Source organism: Equus caballus, chromosome 27, assembly GCF_041296265.1.
Source record: "Equus caballus isolate H_3958 breed thoroughbred chromosome 27, TB-T2T, whole genome shotgun sequence".
Classification (NCBI taxonomy): domain Eukaryota; kingdom Metazoa; phylum Chordata; class Mammalia; order Perissodactyla; family Equidae; genus Equus; species Equus caballus.
Window position 1 is genome coordinate 35,850,775 of NC_091710.1, and position 22,199 is coordinate 35,872,973.

Below are 22,199 nucleotides of genomic sequence, written 5' to 3' on the forward strand. Positions count from 1 at the left end.
CAGGCTGCAAAGGAATAGTTCTGATTCAAATGTCATTATATTCCCAGTTGGTCTCATTACAAGTCAGGTTATAACACTTGAAATCAATGTATATTTGGTTACAAAATCTCAGAAAGCATGCAAGATTTTCAATATGCAGTTAAACTACAGATTTTTTTTCTAACTGTAAAAGAGCCTCTAAAAACTGGTATTAGGAGGAAGAAATTATCAGGGCCTTTTGGACCAAATAGAAACCTAAATAAATGTTTACATTATTTTAAGTTAGAAGGTGGAAGAATAGAAAAAAACTCTTGAGTGAGAAGAGCTATGTAAAAGTCTTATTTGACTCCCAAGTAATTATGTTACTTTGGGAATATCATTTTACCTCTGATAGCCTCACTTTCCTTGCTCATCACATAAGGGAGTTATTTCTTTCATAGACAGAAGGCCTCTCTTCCAATTAGAAAAATATATGTGTTTATGATTTGGGGTATGAATAATTATAGCTAATTGAAAGATTAGAAAGTAGAGTACATAGCTCAAAAAAGATATTCAAATTATATGACAGCAAAATATCTCTGGTGTTCCATTTGTAGATATTTGAGAATAAGTGGCGCACTGTGATATATTATGTAGAAATATATTGCTTCATCACCAAATAAACTAGAAAGGAACTATAACGAGACCTATGCATGCAGGCAATCAAAGCAAGCTGGCCTCTGTGTTCTCTGGGGCTATCTATGACTCCACTATCAGCCTTCCCTCGCTGTCTCTGGGATGCTCACATTTCTGGGACACAGTGCTCCAGGGTGCAAGAAATTTTGGCATCAGACAGATGTGGGCTTGAACTTGAGGTCTACCTCTTATTAGCTACATGTTTTGGGGCAAGATATTTAACTTCACTAAGTCTCTCCTGAATAAACTGCTTCATACATATATAATGAAAAATCTTAATCCCCATTTAAAGATAACTCTTAAAATAGTAGCTAATTGTACTACCTTTTATTGAATCTTATAGATTATTAATCATTGGTAGTTATAATCTAGCAGTAGAAACACCTTAACAACAAAAAAGAAAAATAGAATATAAACAATAATAATTTCGACTGTGTTGAAATAGCAATGTCTTCTTATGACACAATTGAGGTGAATAATGATTTCCCTTTTTAAAATATCATGACATTAATTCTTTTTTCTCGAAGGAGAAATCACTTCGCAACTACTTTCATCTTTATTTTCATGTGGTATTTGAAAACATAGATGGACTTACCATTAAAAGAGCTACTATGTGGTTGACCACAAACTTAACATATATTACTGATAAATGCTCTCAGATGTCCTATGAAACAGATCTAGCCTAAAACATTGAATAAAGTTATTCAAGGGCACCTTTGAATTAACACAAAATTCCATAAATGTGCAGATAGTCTCTGACAGGGCAAGATGAGGAAGTTGATTGGTGATAAATGTGGGCATGAACAATTGCATTCCATCACTTTATCTAGGTATTGAGTAGCATTGTTTTTAACAGAGCATTAATACTTTCCTTCTATATAGCTTTACAATTTATAGGAAATGCTAAGACATGCTTTATAGGATTCAAGTGAATACAATAATTTTATTTAAAAAATGATAAGAGACAGAAGGGGACACAAAGGGCTGTCTGAGATTCTGGTACAGTTCTCTTTCTTTTCTGCGCCTGGAGTATGTGGGTGTGTTGACTTTGGGGAAATGCATGAGCTGTATGATTATGATTTGTGTGCTTTCCTGTGCATATTATGCTTCCATAAAATATTACAAAGAACATTACAGAGATATAAATCATTCGTTAATCCAATCCTTGAAGTGCTAAGTTTTTCTAACAAACGTCTTACCTAAAAAGTAGTTCCTTTTCAACTCTCAAATCTCAAAAGGGAAAGGAAAATAATCTTTTGTATAGACATAATTCAAACTCTGTGAATTTTAACACTTTTTCTATATTGTTTTCCTTAAATAGTTTGACTCTCCAGCTTCTTGTCATTGTATTCCTATATTGGAATGCTTCATCTTTCTCAGTTGCTCCTTTTTCATACCTGGAACTGAGGCAGAACTTAACACATGAATTATTCTTAAGCAAATATAGCCTATTTATGAAAAGAAAACACATTTTTTTCCATTAGAGAAAATTACATAATGTTAAGGTATTCAAATTTGGGAAAGCAAATTAATCAATCAAAGTAAAATGAACTCACATCAATGATCATCAAATAAGAGTGAAGTAGCACGGGTTCAAGAAGAGATCAGAAATTTAAATGCCTACAGAGAGTCACTTATGAGTGACATAGCTGCAGGAAGGGTGAAATCCAGCAGCGGAGGCTGCAGTCAACTGGAGAGGAAAAAATGCCATCTAAAGCCACTGAAATTTACATTTTATTAAAACCTTGAAAAGGTCAGACCACACAAATCTATCCCTGCATCTCTCCTGTGGTTACCCATTTGTAATGGTTTTAAGTGAATGGTTTAAGTTAAGTTTAAGTGAATGCTTCTGACCAGCTGGCACAGGTTCAAGGAACGTAAGATTGAAATTTCTAAGCCCTTCTGTGAATTGACATCCTTGCCAAGTCTGATCTTAACATTTTAGTACATGATTTGCAAGGGAAACTACCCTCCACATCTTAAATTTCAGTTGATTCTCAGTTAATGAGTAAATTACAGAGGGTGAACATGCTTGTAGATGGAGGAGAAGGAAGGAGTTCACTCAGGCAGCTGCATTCCATTCATCTAGAACACAAAGAAGTACCAAAATGGGCTGAAGAAGTGGAATGACCTCCAAAGAGGAAAGGGAAGTAGGAGCGTGGAAGTCTAGGAAGAAAGGAGATAATGGAACCTGGGATTATTCGGGGAAAACTGCACTAAATTAAACCAACTGAAATGAGTGGATTCTCCACTTCAAGAATGCCTAAAAAAATTAAAGGTCAATATTTTGGGGGAAAAAAAGTCACCTAAAAGTATTGTGAAGGCTACTTTGAAAATGGACATAGCCTTATTCAACAATTTTTAAAATAGTAGAGTTATGTCCTATTTGGAAATGAGGCAAACGAAAGGAAGTTTATTATCTGCAGTAGGGCTGAAACTATAAATAAGTTGAGAAAGGCTTCAGATTTTTCATGACTCATGATTCTTAATACATTAATGTAAATAATTACTGGTATTTTCCAGAATAACTATGTCCTTCCTTAAAGAAATTCTTGATGTAAATAAATAAATAATCGTTACCTGGGATAGATTCCATGGATTGAAGTCGTGCTGAAATCTTTATAATTTTTGAGTTATTTTATTTATGTCATTAATGGCTATTTCACTTCTTCCTTTGTAAAAATTATCTTGGTTGCTCATACGGTGTCAGTCAATAACACAATACTAACAATCAACTCCTGAGCACAGCAAAGGTTTATTTTTCATTCATGCTACATGTTCATTACAGATTAAACCAGGTCCCTCCTACAAATAGTTTCTCAGGAATTCAGGCTGTCAGGAATTCCCCACCCAGAAAGATTCTGTTCCTCACAGCAAGAGGAGGAGAGAAACTGGAGACTACTTTATGAGCCTTTCATGGTCTCAGTCTAGAAATGAAGTACATAATTTATCTTCAAATTTCATTGGCCCAACTTTGTCACATGGCCCCAAGTAACTGTGAAGGAGCCAGGAAACACAAGGTAGCAAATATAATATTTTCAGATCATACCTTCCTTGATAAAGTGGAAAAAGCACAGAGCTAGGTGGTCAAGACACCTGGGTTCTGATTTTCTCTCTACCAGTCTCAACACACAGGAGCTGAGGCCAATCATTTTGTCTCCCAGGGCCCGCAATTGGATTACCTGCAAAAAAGGGCCTCTCCCTCTCTCTGCTTTTTAGCAACATCTTCAGAGGATCTACAATAATAAAACAGACAAAAATAAATTCTCCTCCGTAACCATCTCCCCAGTTGCCCTCTGAGACATCTGTGGCATCTCTGCAGATGAATCTGAAACAACTCTCTGCTAAAATAGATACAAACTTAAAAGGCTCAAAATTTTATTTTTGCCTCCGAACTAGTTGTTTTGCCATATCTAATCAAATAAATAAGTCTGTAAAGAGATTTGCCCAAAAATGGGCTTTTCTTAGAGCATCTCAACATTTTTCCTTGAATGGGTTACAGGTGTGGGAAGATGTTCGTCCCCTCAGTGTTGAGCAGTTACACAGCTTGTGGCAGCTGAAACCTGTCATTTCCTGACTAAGCTGACCCCTCCTTTTACACTGGGGTTCCAAATAAATACTGTTATTTCTTTATGGTTAATGTATTAAGAAGTTGGAAAATATTAATCCAATTTATGACCTGTGCATTTCATTACTTACTTTCCAGTTACATAAATCTAATGAAATATAGCTCGAAACTACTGCTTTCTCCCAATTCACTTGCAACTAGATTGTATTTGGAATTCAAGGTGTCTGCAGGTTATTGCATTTCTCTCTGCTTTTTTCGGCATCTCTCCAAGCTTGACATACTGCTTACCTGCTTTTCCAGACCATTAATGAGAGTGTTAAGTAAGACTGGGCCCAGTACCAACCCTTGAGGCCTCCTGCTAGATACCTGCTCTAATGTGATATCCCACCATTTATCATTACTTATGTTGCTATTCTTCTGCCAATCTGCACTTGGCCTCACAACAGAATCTCCACGATTCTTGGTAAAGCTGACTGTGTGAAAGTATTTACATTGCCGAGGCCGAAAGCTACAGATTCACAGTCCAATGGGGGATTTCTTCATGCTTCCATGGCTGGGATATGTTTTTGGTAGAAATATTAATCACAAAGTCCTAAAAATAATAATTCGTATAAATAAGAATTGTGGAATAAAAACTGTTAACAGATCCCCATGTGTAAATGAATAGTTAAAATCAAATTTCCAATGATTTGTTACACATTAACACAAAGCAAATTGCCCAGCACTTGGACTCAAAGCAAAGCAACTGAAAGCACCTCTCCATCCGTTGGTAAATCTATTCTTCCCCTTAGGCCCTCTGTGTTGATGCATGCCATCAAGTACCATTCACTCATCACCGCATCCTTTCCACTGCCTCCCCCATACTTCATCTGCAACCCCAGCATCAACTGACACTAATAAACAGGCTCAACTGCAGAAGCTTGGAAGGTTCTATTGCACTGTTTGCTGGTATATCCTAAAAACAAAAATTCAATTTGTAGGCACATAAATCTATTTGAGCCAATTATTAACTCTATAATCTTGAGCAAGTTACTTATCTTCTGAAATTCAGTATCCTCATCTTTAAAGTAAAGGGAATAAGGCCTATGTCACAAGGTTGTTGTGAGATCATTTTAAGATAGGAACCATTATTAAGTTCTCAGTATTCTGAAAAATTTAGGTATTACACTACATTTGACTTCTGTTTCCCATACAATTCCCAGGGTCTCCTTCTTTCCAGTCTCTCCTCTCTCCCTTACTACATTCAAACCTGGCTAAAAGTTTTCTTTCTTAATAATAAATGAAAGTATGTCATTTTCTGCTCAAAAACATTTACCACTTTCATGGAAAATGATATCCACAGTACAGAATGGCATCTTGAACGTATCCACTTGTACAGCCTGAGAATAGAATTTTCTTTCCCACTTCCTAAGACTATATCAACCCTTGCAGATTTGCTCAAAGAATTGATACTTCCTTTCCTGCTTGGCAATAATCATTCTTTTCTTAATTTTCAAAGCTCTAAATTAAACATGATTCGTGCCTAAAATTTGCCAGATGTTTTAGGCACTGAAGATACAGCAGGAAATAAAACAAGTCATCTCTGTAATCGTGGAGTTTACTCTCCAGTGGGGACAGAAAAAATAAACAGTAAATATGTGCTATGGCACCAGTTAGAGTCTGTGCTATTAAGATACAGTGGGTGATCAGGAAAGCCACTGTGAATAGGTGATGTTTGAACAAAGAAAGGAATGAAGTGAAGAAATGAGCCATGATGATGTCTGAGAAAAGTGTTCCAGGCAAAAGGAATGTCAGATAAAACACCCAGCAAGAGAACATTTTTAGTGTTTTCAAGGAAAAGCAGGTAGGTCAATGAGGCATGGAGAAGTCTACTCAAGATTCCAAGAGATGTGTTCCCCCTTCCAGAGTGTAGAGCCGTTTCTGGAAATTGGCTGCCCATTCATGAACTACATTTCCCATCCCCCTTTACAGCTACGTGTGTCCATGTGGCTAGCTCTTGAAAATAAGATACAAGCAAAACCGATAAGTGATGCATCCTGCCGAAAGTGGTGAAGAAACAGGAGTGCCTTCTCTACCCTCTCAACTCTGATTTGAATGTAGAAGACTCTGCATTCCTGTTTGAACCTATTTTTTTATTTGCTGTATATTATGATGCTTTAATATCTCAAAAATCTTTGTGGATGAGGAGAGACTGCCCTATCTGGGGCCAATCCTTAGAGGTAGCAAAGGACTCAGCAGAAAGCATGACTTTGATACACAAACTAACCAATCCAGAACCATACCTCTTCCATCTGGCCTGTGCACACCTGGAAGCAATATTCCTCTGCCCAAATCACCCCTTAGCCAGGTACCAGGCATCTAGGGACCACCCCTATAGTTTAAAGCTCTCTGAAATTATTCAAACTAGCCAGTCCTAAACTGTTTGCCCTACTCTGCCTTGCTTTTCCTGCAGGGACCCCAATAAAGCTTCTAGCCTAAACTTTCCCCTTGCTCCCGCCTTCCACCACCTGATCAAATCCTGGCACTTCCCCTGTGACACTGAATGGCATGCAGTGACCACACCTCTAGGAGCTGCGAGTATAATAAACTTTGTTTGCTTGTGTCTCCCCTGTGTATGTACTTGTGGCCACACCTGACTGACCATCCCAAAAAAGAACACAGAACAGCTCCTGAAGACTGATGTTAGAGCATTATACCAATTAATCAAGTCAACACTGCTGAAGCAGAGTGAACCAAGGGATGGAGGCAGGAGAAGACTCCAAAAGGCAGCCAGGAAGCTGGCTGACCAAGTAGGGATACAAGGGCAAGATGAGGCTTTAGGTGATGTTCTTCGTAAGGAAGAAGAACCCTGGGAGGCTTAAGAAAAAGAATGAAATAATCCGATTTAGTTTTAAAAGACTAATCTTGGAGAGAATTGACTGCCAAGGGGAGCAGCGGAGACTGAATTCAGAAAGATCCAAGAGACTTATACAGCAGTTACCTGACAAGTGGTGGTAGCTCGGATTAGTATGGTAATGATGAAAGGGTGGAGAAGTGATTTTCTACTGATATTTTGAAAGTAGAGATAAAAAATATTTGATGAAGTATTGTGAAAGACAGAGAAATGTCAGTGATGACTCCAAGTTTTGTGCATAAGTAATTGGGTCAACAGAGGCACCATTTACTATGATGGTGAATATTGATAGAGGACCTATTTGTGGGGCCAAGTATAAGCAGATCTGTTGAGAAATACTAGTTTTGAGATGTCTATTAGACGTCCAAGTATAGACATCAAGTAGGCAATTGTATTTATATGTCTAAAGTTCAGAAGAGATGTTAAATAGAGACATAAATTTGAGTCATCAGAGTATCTGTGTATTTACAATCACCGAATGTATGTTTGTTTTATAATATATTTCTCTCATTCATCTGCATTATACAGTGCAGTAAACACTTTTCTTATGCCATGACCCCATGTTACAATGAATGCCTTGTCCTGAAGACAACCCCACTCTAGATATACTCTGGACATCCATCTTAAGAATTGACTTTTTTCTCTTTTTTTTGGCAAGGAAGATTTGTTGTGAACTAACATCTGTTGCCTTTCTTTGTCTTTCTGCTTGAGGAAGATTAGCCCCTGAGCTAGGATCTGTGCCAATCTCTCTATATTTTGTATATGGGATGCTGGCACAGCATGGCCTGATGAACGGTCTCTAGGTCTGCACCCGAGATCCGAACCCATGAATCCCTGACCACCAAAGTGATGTGTGAACTTAACCACTATGCCACTGAGTTGGCCCCAAGATGTAACTTTTTAACTCTTCCTTTTATATTTTGAGTTATTCTAATAACATTTCAGGAGTTACTCTTTGGCTTAAGCCATCTCAATTTGGTATTCATTCCTTGTAAACCAAAAAACTATCAATAGTATTTAGTTATTCATATATCTATTAATTCCTTTATTCCATCTTATTCACTTACATTCAGCCCCTTGGCAAGGGTTGAAAAGGATGAATGAGTGTGAGGCATCAGTGGCTAGATAGGTCAAGAGAAAGGGATTCTTAGAGTGCATTTTCTATTGATCATTTATAGCTTCAATATTAGCAGTTACCTATGGGCCATAAAGGCTTAGCTACAGCCAAATTCCTAGAATTCATTATTGACTTTAAAGAATGCCTTAAATTTTGGTGGCACAATATACGCATTGAAGTGAATAGCAAGTTACTAGCAATGCTTTATTTTACCAATTCAGCCTCTTCTCATTTCATTCTCTAATGCTGGAGTGAGCTACCAATCTTAACCATCTCTCCTCAAAGCTGATAGTGTGGAAAAGGAACAGCCATTGTTAACTACTTAACTTCAAGAAACTAATCCATCTCTGTCATAACTTCGTATAAAATATGAAATTAAGAAACACTGATGCATTCAAACCAGTTGATTATATAATACAACAAACTAGAATATTTCTTACTACATAAACACAGAAAAGTGAACATGGTTCCTACTATTTTACAATGGCTCTTGTAATCATACCAATAGTAACCCTGTGTCACGAAGGATTCATAAATGTTACATATTATCAGTCTCCACTGGAGAACCCCCTTCAGACAAATTAGTGATATTCTCATCCATTTATCACAATTTCGCGTCTCCTCACCCCCATTTAATAATCATAATATGCCTTCAAAAATGGTATATATACTATTCCCTATTCCTCTATTTCTCACAGTGTTGCTTGACCACCTCACAAAAAAGGTTTCTCAGTCAAGTTTTCAAATTAACCGTTTTCCACCTTTTCTGACTTTTCCTTATTATCCTTATCTGCCATCTTGTCCTTGATAGCTGCCGGGCCTATCTGCTTTCTCTTCAAACCAATCATATAGCAAACTCAAACCTTATAATAGTTTTGAAAACCTCTTTTCAATCTATAGAGAGTGTCATGAATACTCTCAATACCCATCTGTCTTCTTCCTATCTGAGGGCTCAAGGCTGCATAACAAAGGGAGCCCTGATTGCTTGAGTGAGGAATAGGATAAAGCCCCAGTTAGTGCTAAAGAGAAGCAGCTTCTTCCTCCATTCCGTGCGCTCTCTAACTGAATCACTGCCAAGCGTTCTTCCAGAGGCAAGTGAGAGCTCCCAAAGCTAAGGGCACGGTATGATTCCTTGGATTTTTCATATTGAAAGATTCATGTGCTTTGCACCACAGCAGTAATGCAGAGGAACCAAACAATATGCTTAGACTTACGTTGCTGGCATTTCCTAAAGATCTGAATTAATGAAACTCATCATACAGTCAGGAGAGCCTTAAGTAAAGTAGATGTTCAATAAAAGATTGTTGATATGATTTGAATATAATCATCTGCCTGAAAGTGAAGGAAAGACTATTTATCTCAAAAAATTTTAAACACAAGAGAACTGAGTATTGATCAGAATGATCAGGAAAGTCTTCTTGCCAACTATTGCTTTTTAAGGGATGGGTAGTAGATAGAGCAATATTAAAATTCAAAAAGGAAATATTTATTCATATGAGACATTGAAGACCATATCTGAATTTGAATTAATCATGTTTCAGTGGTAATGAGAAAACAATTTTAAGAAAAATAATACACCAGTGTTGTTACAACCAGTAAAAACCATGATACACAGGACTTTATCAAATTCTAGAAAATATTATTTCTGACGTTGCCCATTATAATTCTTTATCCAGGTAATTGGGGCTAATGGACAAGATAATCAGAATCAATGTTAAAGCAACTCAATCTTATTTCTCTAACATGAGCTTGTCTCCTGCTCTGGGAACTGTCTTCAGGCCACTTAGAAGTAGAGCATGACACATAAATTGAAGAAATTTAAATCATATTGTCTTGTCAGGAACTATCTTTTATAAGCCATTTAAATTTCATGGAACTTAGTTTTATCAATAAAAGGAAGGGAGTTGATTAGAAAACATGTTAAATTTATTTTTATCTTAGTCTTATGAGACTGGAAAAATATAAAATTTGTTGATGTATTGCTTTTGTGCATTTACTTTTGGTATTAAGATATCAATTCCTGTAATTATTCTATTTTGGGCATCTACTATATTTTAATTATTATATCAAGAATGTCACCTTTATCTCCCCATAATTTCTATGAAGTTAGTCCTCCTCCTTCCATCTAATAGATGAAGAAATTTTATCAGAGATTATAAATATTTTGCATGAGGTCCTATAGCAGGAAAATGGAGAACTGAATCCATTCTAAAACAATAAGAATGGAGTGTGAGAAGAACAAAAAGAAAACCAGGTTACCAAATTGGACTCCTTCAGTTTAAATATTGCATACCAAAAATACCAAACCCAAAAGGGATTAAACATACCAAATGCTGTGTTACATCTCAATCATCAAATACATACTAAATAGTCATGCAAATAGATTCTTCTCTTCTGTTGCATTTATAAGCAGAAGCTCAAAAGAATCTTCCATGCTAACCCAATGAAAAAGACACACAATTTTATAAGTCTACTATCTATAATTTTATTAATTGGATTTTACCTTGCATTCAGGGAAATGCTGTAATGGGAGACTTCATATTCATGTCATTTGAAAAACCAAAATTCTATTCTTTCTAAGAATCTCCACATAATTGCATGGTTGGTGGGTAGGAAGTTTCAGCCACTGGAGCAGGAAATTTAACAGCTTGGGAGAATTTTAAGTAGTAAGGTTCCAGAAAAAAGAATAAAAGTTTTACGTCAGGTAATAAGTCATTTCTTTCAGCTTTAAACTAAGAAATTCTTGGAGTTTTAATTTGAAAATGGCTGAGAATTGTGTTGTGGGTGCTATAAAAAGAGACAAGCTCATGTAAAATGAAATTACTGGCAGAAAACACAAATACTCAATTTAAAACTGTCATAAAATCATAGACTATTAATGGATTTCAGAAATCATTTTATCCAAAGTTCTCATCTTACAAGTGAGAAAATTGAGACCTGGAAAAATACTGGGAAAATGTCTCCCTATTCATGTCAAAATGTTAATGGTAAGGGGGAGACCAGAACTGAACTCCTGACACACAGCCAAGGGCTCTTTGCATTGTTCTGATTTCTGTATTAGCACCCACATTCCAGACTAGTCCTTCATTCCAGAGATGGGAAAAAAGGCCATTTCCTAAGGATAAAAGGGTCAATTCATCTGGAGAAATGACAACTCTAAATATATATATGCACCTAATCACAGAGCTTCAAAATACTTGAAGTAAAATTGATGATGCTGCAAGAACAAATAGACAAATCCACAACTATAGTCCAAGGTTTTAATACTGCTCTCTCAATGAATGAACAGGAAGAGAGAAAGTCCGTCAGTAGGTAGCAGACTAGAACAATACTATCGACCCGCTTGCTTATTTTACGTTTTTGGAATGCTTTACCCACTAAATGCCTATGTTAGAAAAGAAGAAAGGTTGAAAATCAATTATCTCAGCTTTCACCTCAAGATACAAGAAAACCAAGAGCTAATTAAGCCCAAAGTACATAGAAATAGAGATATAACAAAGATCAGAGTGAAAGCCAATGATAGAAAATAATCAATATATATATATATATATTTTTTTTTTAAAAGCTGGATCTCTGAGGAGATGAATTCATTAATATACCCCAGCCAGACTGATCAGGAGCAAAAAGAATGAAGACATAAATTATCAATATTAGGAATGAGACAGATCACATGAGTACAGATTCTACAGATACTAAAAGGAAGATAAAGAATATTAGGAATAACTTTATACCAATAAATCTGACAACCCAGAAGAAATGGGAAATTTTCTTTAAAAACACAAACTGTTAAAAATCACTCCAGAAGAAATATAGAAACTGAATAACCCTATATTGACTTCAAAATTGAATTTGTAGCTAAAAATCCTTCCATAGGGAAAAAAAAAATGTGCCCATATGGGTTCACTGGTGAATTCCACCAAACATTTAAAGGAGCAAAAAAAAATTATATACAAACTCTTCTAGAAAACAGAAGAGGACGTACTACTTCCTAATTCATTCTGTAAGGCTAAATGACTCTAATTCCCAACCTTGGTAAAGGCATTCCAATGAAAGAAGACTGCTGGCCAATACAAAAACTCAGTACTTTTAGCAATTCAAATCTGTCTAACGATACATAAAAAGGATAATGCAATATAACCAAGTTGGGTTCATCACAAGAATTCAAGGTTGATATAAAATTCTAAAGCGAATCTATATAATCCAGCATATTAACAAAGTAAAAAAAGGAAAATCATGTGATCACCTTAGTAGATACAGAAAAGTATTTAATAAAACCCAGTATCCATTCCTGATAAAAATTCTCAGCTACTAGGAATATAAAGGAAATTCCTCAACTTGACAAAGGGCATTAAAAAAAAAAACAAAAACTAGAGCAAATGTCATACTTAATGATTAAAAAACTGACTGTTCTCTCTCTAAAATCAGAATAAGTCAAAGATATCTACTCTCACCCTTTCCTTTTTTTAAATTGAGATATAATGGACATAAAAATAATAGTTTCAGGTATACAACACAATGATTCGATATGTGTATATATTGCAAAATGATCACCCCAAGATGTTGAGGTAACATCCATCACCACACATAGTTACAAATTATTTCTCTTGTGACGAGAACTTTTAAGATCTATTCTCTTAGTAACTTTCAAATATGCAATACAGCATTACTAGTTATAGTTACCATGCTCTACATTACACACTCATGACATTTATCTTATAATTGGAAATTTGTACATTTTGACCAACCTCAGCTGTTTCACCCACCTCCCACCCTCCACCTCTGACAACCACCAATCTTTTCTCTGTAAGTTCGGTTTTTTTGCCTATATCATTTCTAAAAATCAACTTTGTACTTGAAGTGCTAGGCAGTGATTTAGGCTACACAAACAGAAGGCATCTAGATTGGAAAACAAGTAAAAAAGTCTTTGTTAACAGACAACGTGATCATCCATCTAGAATGTTAGATGATATCTATAAAGGGGTTACTAGAACTAATAAGTGAGTTTAGCAAAACTGTAGGATAAGGGGCGGGCACCAGGGCCGAGTGGTTAAGTCCGAGTGCACTCCGCTTCCTCGACCCAGGGTTTCCTGGGTTTGGATCCTGGGCGTGGACGTGGCACTGCTCATCAGGCCATGCAGAGGCGGCGTCCCACATAGCAGAGCCAGACGGACCTACAACTAGAATATACAACTATGTACTAGGGGGCGTTGGGGAGAAAAAGAAGAAGAAAAAAAAAAAAGATTAGCAACAGATGTTAGCTCAGGTGCCAATCTTTAAAAAAAAATAATTGTAGGATGAAACATCAATATAAAATGATACGTTTCTATAAACTAGCGACAAACACTTGGAAAACAAATTTTTAAAACTTCCATGTACAATAGCCAAAACTTATAAAATTCTTTGGGATAAATATGATGGAAAACCTTAAAGACATTTTAAACTATAAAACACTTCTCAAAGAAATGAAAGAGGACAGAAATGAACGGAGGCATACCCTGTGTTCATGGGAGGAGAACCTCAATATATTGTTAAGATATCAATCTCCCCAAATGGGTCTATAGTTTCAATACAATGTCAATTAACATCTCATCAGGCTTTCCTGTAGAAATTGACAAAACTGTTGAAAATCCCTATTTAAATACAAAAGGCCTAAAATAATCATAACGACATTGAAAAAGAGCAACCAAATTAGAGAATTAACACTATCTGATCAAAGCATACTATAAAGTTATGATAACCAAGATAGTGTTGGGTTGGAGAAAAGATAGACATATTGATGAACAGAACATAAAAGAGAGACTACAAACAGACCCACACATATATGGACATCCCTTACAAAGATGCAAACCCATTTCTATGGAAGAAGGATAATCTTTTCATCAAATGGTGTTGGAACAGCTGGGTAGCCATATGCAGGAAAATGAGCTTTGAATCTCTCTCTCCCACTATTTACAAAATTATCATGCCTTTCAGACCTGAATCTAAATCCTAAAACTATAAACATTCTAAAAGAAAGCATAGGCTGAAACTTTGTCACTTTGGATTAGGCAAAGATTTCTTAGGTACAATTCCAAAAGTATGATCCTTAGAAGAATAGATGGTGAAATGGACATCAGCAAAATTAAAAAACTTCTCTTTGAAGGATATTGCAGAAGAAAATGCAGACAAGCCACAGAGTGGGAGAAAATTATTATATCACATAAAGGATTTATATCAATATTTAAAGGACTCTTAAAACATCAAAATAGGAAAACCAGCAATCTAATTAAAAATTTGTAAAATATTTGAACAGATACTTCAACAAGGAAGGCATATGGATGGCAAACAAGCACAAAGAAAGATGCTCAACATCATTGGTTATTAAAGAACTCCAATTTAAAACCACAATTAGATACCACTACACACAAACCAGAATATCCGTATTAAAAAAACTGATCATGGGGCCAGCCTGGTGGCACAGCAGTTAAGTTTGCACGTTCTGCTTTGGCAGCCCAGGGTTCGCTGGTTCGGATCCTGGGTGTGGACATGGCACCGCTGGCAAGCCATGCTGCGGTAGGCATCCCACATACAAAGTAGAGGAAGATGGGCATGGATGTTAGCTCAGGGCCAGTCTTCCTCAGCCAAAAGAGGAGGATTGGCAGCAGATGTTAGCTCAGGGCTAATCTGACTTAAAAAAAAAGACTGATCATGACCATCAGTGGTGAATACGGACAGGAACTGGACCTCTCCTACACTCGTGAATATAAAAAGCTAAATCTACTTTGAAACAAGTTAGTCAGGCTCTTAAAAAGTTAAATATACACCTACCATGTGATCCAGCCATTCCACTCCTAGGTGCTTATCAAAGAGAAAATAAAAGTACATGTCAATAAAAATACCTTCACACTAATTTTCTTAACACCTTTATTTGTAATAGCCAAAACCTGGAAACAACAGGTGAATGGATACACAAGCTGTTGTGTATCCACACAATGGAATACTACTCATCAATAACCAGAAATTAGTGAAATACATTACAACACAGGTTAATCTCAAAATAATTATGCTATGTGAAAGAAGCCAGACAATAAGTAGTACATACTGTATCATTCCTATTCTATAAAACTCTAGAAAATACAAACTACTCTACCATGACAGGAAACAGATCAGTGATTGCCTAAGATAGAGGTGGGAAAGGGGCAGGGCACAAGGAGTCTTTGGGGTGACAGACAGGGTCACTATTCTGAAAGTGGTGATTAATTTTTTTTGTGCCAATCTCAGCCAATCAATAATCAATGTTGTGGTTGAACCAACCCTTGCATTTCTTATTATGTTTGCAAGATGCTCTTCAGCAATAACCATCAGGAAACTTTGAAAAAATAAGTTTATTGCTTACAAACCTGGAAATTACACAGCACATCTGGGGCCATACAGCGTTTCAGAGGCTCACTCTGTACTGGTGAATTTAGAACATAAGAGGGGTAATTTAAGTGCAGGAAGAGAAAAAAAACAAGGAGCCCAAATGATCAGTTACTGAAATCAACCAAGATCTCCAAAACAAAGGAACCTCAGTCAGGGAGGCTGCCTGGCTCTTCATCTAGTCCTGTGGCTGGGTAATGTGTTTATTCAAGGGACCACTCTTTGAAGTGGATGCCTCCTTGAAATGGATGCCTCTGCAGTCAAAACTTGTTAGGCACTTGCGTTACAAAAAATCAAAATCTAACTATCAGGACTTATACTAAATTATTTAATGCATGTATATGTATGTCAAACATACATTTTTACTTTTTTTTTTAAAGATTGACACCTGAGCTACAACTGTTGCCAAGCTGGGTTTTTTTTGTTCTCTCTTTTCTCCCCGAATCCCCCCAGCACATAGCTGCATATTTTAGTTGTGGATCCTTCTAATTGTGGCATGTGGGATGCCGCCTCAGCATGTCCTGATGAGCGAGGCCATGTCTGCACCCAGGACTCGATCAGGAGAAACCCTGGGCTGCTGAAGCCGAGAGCGCAGAACTTAACCACTTGGCAGCGGGGCAGCCCCCATTTTTACATTTTAAAAATGTGCAATTATCCTTCAATAGAGTAGTTAAAAGGGAAAGCAAAGTTGAAACTGGAAATTATGTATCTCCCAGCATTCTCTAGGATAGAAACATTTTTAAATCAGGCATATTAAGCAAATTCAGCAAAATGTCTTTTTGTTCTTTATTATTTTCAAATCACCTTAACACAGAAAGTTAAAAGTTTTTTTTACTTCTTTTCATATAGGCATTGAGAAGAGTATATTCTACAAAACAGTCCTATTTTGGATTTTGCAAACTGATACAGATGGTCTCCAACTTAATGATGGTTTGACTTACGATTTTTGGACTTTCCAATGGTGCAAAAGTGATACTCATTCAGTAGAAACTCTGCTTCAAATTTTGAATTTTGATCTTTTCCTAGGCTAATGTTGTGCCACACGATACACTCTTGTAAAGCTGCGCAGCGGCGGAGAACCACAGCCCCCAGTCAGCCACACGATCACAAGGGCACACAACAGATAAACTTAAAACCGTTCTGTACCGAGATAACCATTCTTCTTTTCACTTTTAGTATGGTATTCAATAGATTACCTGAGATATTCAACACACTATAAAATAGGCTTTGTGTTAAATAATTTTGCCCAATGTAGGCTAATGTAAGTGTTCTGAGCACATTGAAAGTAGGCTGGGCTAAGCTATGATGTTCTGTAAGTTAGGCGTATTGAATGCATTTTCGACTTACGGTATTTTCAATTTACTATGGCTTATTGGGACAGGACTCCATCGTAAGTTGGGAAGCAGCTGTACACCAATTGGCTCTCTTCTGCATCTAGGTGAAAATATATCTCATTTTGTGTTCAGAGGAACAATCTGCAACACCTTTACATGATTAGATATCTATTTGCTTTACTTAAAATAATTTCATATTTACTCCTGCTAAATTTCATTATATAATATTCATGTAAGTTTTTCATTCAACTATTCATTCAATAACCATTTACTGAGCAGTCAAAATATGCAGGCAGTGTACAGGGTTCCGAGGTAACAATAACGAAAGTGGGATGGTCCTTGTTCTCAAGGAGTCTGAATCTCTTAAAAGAGAGAGTCATGTAAACAAATAATTAACACACTGTATTACACATATGATAATCGAGAATTATAAAGATAGAACTGTGAGAAGCAACATGAACAGTTAGTTTTGACTGAGGAGTTGGTGGAGTGCTGGCAGTGCAAAAGATATGTTTCAAGTAAGACTTCATGGAATAAAAACCAAATGAGCTGTTTTGAAGGGTAACGGTAAGGCAGACAAATAGGAGGAAAAAGATATATACAAGACATGAAGATGCCTCAGAGAACTGGAACTAAAATAATGAAGGGAAAGAGATAAGAATTTGATGATAATGTTTGATGTGTAATATGCTATTGCTACAGAGTCTGACCTTTATCCTGAAAGTAGAGTAAAGCTATTAAAAAATTAATGCAAGAGAGTGATATGATCACATCTATGTGGACAAGAAATTTGTATATTGATATTTAACCTTGCTTCTTACAATATGAGGGCACCTTTACCAAAAGACTATCAATGGCCTATCCAAATCTTTTAAAGGAATGATTTGTTGATGGCTTTGAAACTCAAATGCTTTTATCATACTATTGTCCTATCAAAGGACATTCCCAACTAAAGAGAGGGCCATCACACTTCACATAAGAAATACATTTTAATATTTTCTCCATCTTTGAGGTAATCAATGTGTAGCATACTGTTTTCCACTTGTGTCTATCTTCTGTGTCATTATTGTTTTAGCCTATTACTGGACACTTCTGGGCTTTAGAGGGAATGCTTTCTTGGGAATCTAAGTTGATTGAAAAAGGAAATTGTGCTCATCTTCTCTAATTTCATGACTTTTCCTTTCCCCCAAGAATAAAAGCAGGATTATGCACAGGACAACCAGTTTTATTACAGGAAAATAATGATAGCTGTGATCTTTGAAAATACACGGAAGAAAGTATTTGACATAGGAAAGTTTATTAGACTCTTCTTTGACATTTCTTCTCCCAAGGAAATAAACTTCAGCAATCTATTTGTACTCTCAGGTTAAAGGTTCCTTTGTCTTGATTTTTTAGTTAAGAGTGTTGTTGATCCCTAAACTTACATGATCAAATTTTTTAAAGAGATCGTTACCTTAAGACTTCTCTGGCCAAGTCATCTTGGGAAATAAAAGCACAAAAAACTCAAGTGCAATATTTCTCAAACTGGTATACGATAGTATCGCTAAATACTTGGAACATGCACAACATAACCTTAAGCTTCAAGTTCTAAGAACATGGAAACATTTCATCAAGGTAAAAAATACTTTAAATAGTTCTTAATATTTTGCAAATAGTTGCTAGAAGATATTCAAAGATATCTCTAGTTGATATATGCCTATGGAGTATTCTGATTTTTCTAAATATTACGAAAATATTAAAAAGAGAAGCTCTAATTTTTTTGTATATAATTGAGTAAAAATCTATAAAACTAAAAACTTGATTCAATGAGTTACTATTGGGTACACACAGTCCTGAGAAAACACTGTGCCAACATTTCTAGAATTAGCTATTTTTCATATCAATTTAAAATTTTATTGACTTCTTTTTCTTATCATCAGATGTCTATAATCTTCCCTACAAACATCTTGTCTTTTTCATTTTTGTTCACATTTAGTTTTTGGCAACTGCAGCTTGTATAATTATGTTGGAGCAAATATTTAGGAAAAATTGTAAAGTACAAAAATTTTTCTTTGGCTCACCTCCCACCTCTAGTGTTTCACGAAGCAATGGAATTTCTCTCCATCAACGTCTTTCCTGGATTCCTGGGATATCATTCCCAGATTATCCTTGACTAAACTCTACTAAGGTGTTTGCTCCTAAAAACATATGTTACTATTTATAGGATTTTTGCTTTTCTGATAAGGGGAACTTCTGTGGAGAAAACTAAATACACACTGTTCATGATGGCAGTCATTTGACATCGATGATGTTCATCGTCAAAAAGTCATCTTTGCTTCTGAGGGTGCATAGAAAGTGTCTTCCAATAATAACTCGATCATTTATGAATTAAACCAGCATTCACGTTTGAAGAAAGTAAAATGAAAGCAAACATATGTAAATTTGTGCCATTTTCAGTTTAAAATTTTTTGCCTTGGATTTCTAACTCTTCCATATAATCTCAAGCTATTTTCTCTTTATAGTACAAAAATGTTAAAGAATGGGGAAGAGGAAGTAACAATAAAAGTGCTCGTGTGAGTAACAATTAAGTATTTTAGGAGAAAGAGAGGCTTCTAAACACAGGTCAAACATTGTACTTTGCATCTCACCTGAAGCATGCTGGCCACTCCGGTCCACCAAATGCAGTTCCCTTGGGACCTACGCTGGATGGACACGCAAGCTCTCATGAGGTAAAAGGCTAGGACACTTGCTCTTTCTGACCAGGCAGTGCTGTGGCTGATTAATATCCACCCAAAGCCACAATCACCTTCTGATCTGAGGAGCAGGTGACGTGGAGATTCTGAAGTGTCTTGATAAATTATGCAGGCGTGTCAACAATACACAGAGCAGGTTAAAAAAATTCAGTCATTAAAGTGGTTTGCTTCGCTCTTTTAAGAACTGAATCTAGATAGCTCATTATCAATTCTTGACAACTCCTACTATGACAATGCTGAGAAATTAGTGTTACATGGGTACCACATAATAATTAATTTCTTTCCTAATGAAGTGTTTGGGAAAGGAGAGAGGAAGGGAGGAAAATAAACAAGGTTAATTTCATAGACTGAAATTTTACTTCTTCCATTCTTTCTTTAGGCGAACCAATTTATTCACAATATCCAATGCCTTTCTGTTACTACCTCTTATCCTAAGCCTTCCTTCCTCCTTGCCCTTACAAATTATACCCACCTTTCAAGCATCAAGGCCCATATCAAACGTTATCTGCTCCATAGTCATCCATTTTGTAACCACCCCGATTTCCACGTGATGTCTCTGATAATTATACATATGCTGTCGGAATTTACAACATTTCTTCTAGCACAGTCACAAAATGTAATTGAAATATATAATTGTTATTTTGCTTTTTTATGTTTACCTCATCTCCTGGACTATTTAGTAATTCTTAAGCATAAAAACTTTTTGCCTTGCATATGTTGGGCTTTTAACAAACAGATAGTGTTTAAAAAATTGGAGGAAAAATGATTCACCATACCATTTCATTTAGAAGTCACAAAACAGAAAGTTAATTTGCATTACATAAAATAGGTTAATACATGGGAACTTCAAAAACTATATAACTTATAGTTTGTCAGACCCCCACATTGTTCCATAAAGAATTTAAAGCAGCAAGAAATCATAAAAGCTTATACATTTATTTTAGCAATATACAGTAAGAATAAATTAGCAAGTAAAACTAAGGCACTTCTAAAACCAATATATTAAATTCACCAGTCTTTAATTTTGTCCTTATTATAGTAAACCAGTTGTTTTTACTGGTTTTCAACCATCTTACTAAATATCATGATTATGATAAACGTAAAATATCTTTAAAAAATATGTAGGTTTCTATGTTACCCAGGAGAAAAGGGAAGGGTTCACTGGTCCTTCTGATTTTCTTATACTTCTGTGGATGTTCTCAAGAACATCAGCAGGAATTTTGTTTGCTTTTATCATTTTTTTTTCGTAAGAAGGTAAGGAGCAAGTAGGTCAACCGACATCAGGCTCCCCGGTTTGCACACATCCCCTTCAGAGTGTGGCTCTCTCCAGTCTCCCCGAGGCCAGTCACTCAAAGCCCACTACCACTGTTCACAGATTCATGGCATATTCACAGAGGTCTGAGCAGGCCTACCATGCAGCCTTTCTTGGGAAATGCCTAGCTTCACTTTATTTGGCTAAATCAATCTTCCTCCGGGGTCCAGCTTTGATGTACCTTCCTAGGAGCCTCCATTCTTAATTTCTCCACTTTGGGTATCAAATATCTGTATTTTGTGCTCTCATTACATGTGGCTCCATCCTGGTTTACACTTTGTCTTCCCGTGAAAACAGTACCTCATTTTACTCTCAACAGTGTCTTGGTTGAATGATAGATTATAGTCATGGGGTTCAACTTAAAACCAGCCTTGACTGGAAGGTCAACTCCTGGTGTCTCATCTCAAGACACCCCTACCAGCTACCAAGTAGCTTTCATCAACACTGACTAACTGAAGCCAATTCTGCAAAGTTATCAAAAATACTGAAATGAAACATATGGTCAGATTGTGGTTGTGTTATTGCAAAGGCCCACAGAGGCACAAGCCTTAGGAAATTTTCCCAGAAATATTCCCTTTTTGGTTTTCATTAGCTTGAAAGCAGAACGTGCCCAGTGACATAATAGTAATGTCAAAGTCCAAAGGCAGCCCTGTGATAGCTTTGCCAGCATGTAATTCACTCAGTAGAATTCTAAGTCTTTCATTTCATGACTCACACTGTTGGTGATTTGAGATTAGGCCATAACAGGAACAGATCCAGCTTTTCACTAAGAGTGTACCTGAATTTCACAAGACATTTTCCAGTGATAACAAACAATTCTATAATATAGTTACTGACAATTCAATTCTTGTTTAAAGCACATAATTTCTCCAATATTTTTCCTTGAGGTGTTTAAATCTATGACTAGTACTTTTTGAGTTAATCAAAATAGAACTTATTGTTAAATATTTAAATTGAGGGCAGGATTAAGGATGGTGGCTGGGGTCAAGATACGAATTCAATCTTTAATACACTTCTCCTAGTGTTTAAAATTTAGCTAAGAGATGATATAACACTGCCAAGTTATGATTCAATGGAAACAAATGGAAGGATCGCCATACTGGCACATCTGTAGTATATAGGGCCATGAATCCTATATCTGGCAGTGACTCCAGGGGGAGATTGGGTAAGTTCACACTAGCACTGTTTAAC

At 36.2% G+C, this 22,199-nt stretch overlaps 1 protein-coding gene and 1 non-coding gene across 2 annotated transcripts in view; both read right to left on the bottom strand.

Annotated features, from left to right (window-relative positions):
* The window catches only part of SGCZ (sarcoglycan zeta), a 1,066,277-nt gene that overhangs the window by 703,640 nt on the left and 340,438 nt on the right, over window positions 1-22,199 (bottom strand). The gene's annotated exons all lie outside the window — the stretch shown is intronic.
* MIR383 (microRNA mir-383) lies at window positions 19,693-19,765 on the bottom strand. The gene has a single exon (NR_033058.1). It is a non-coding gene; the product is annotated as a microRNA mir-383 (primary transcript).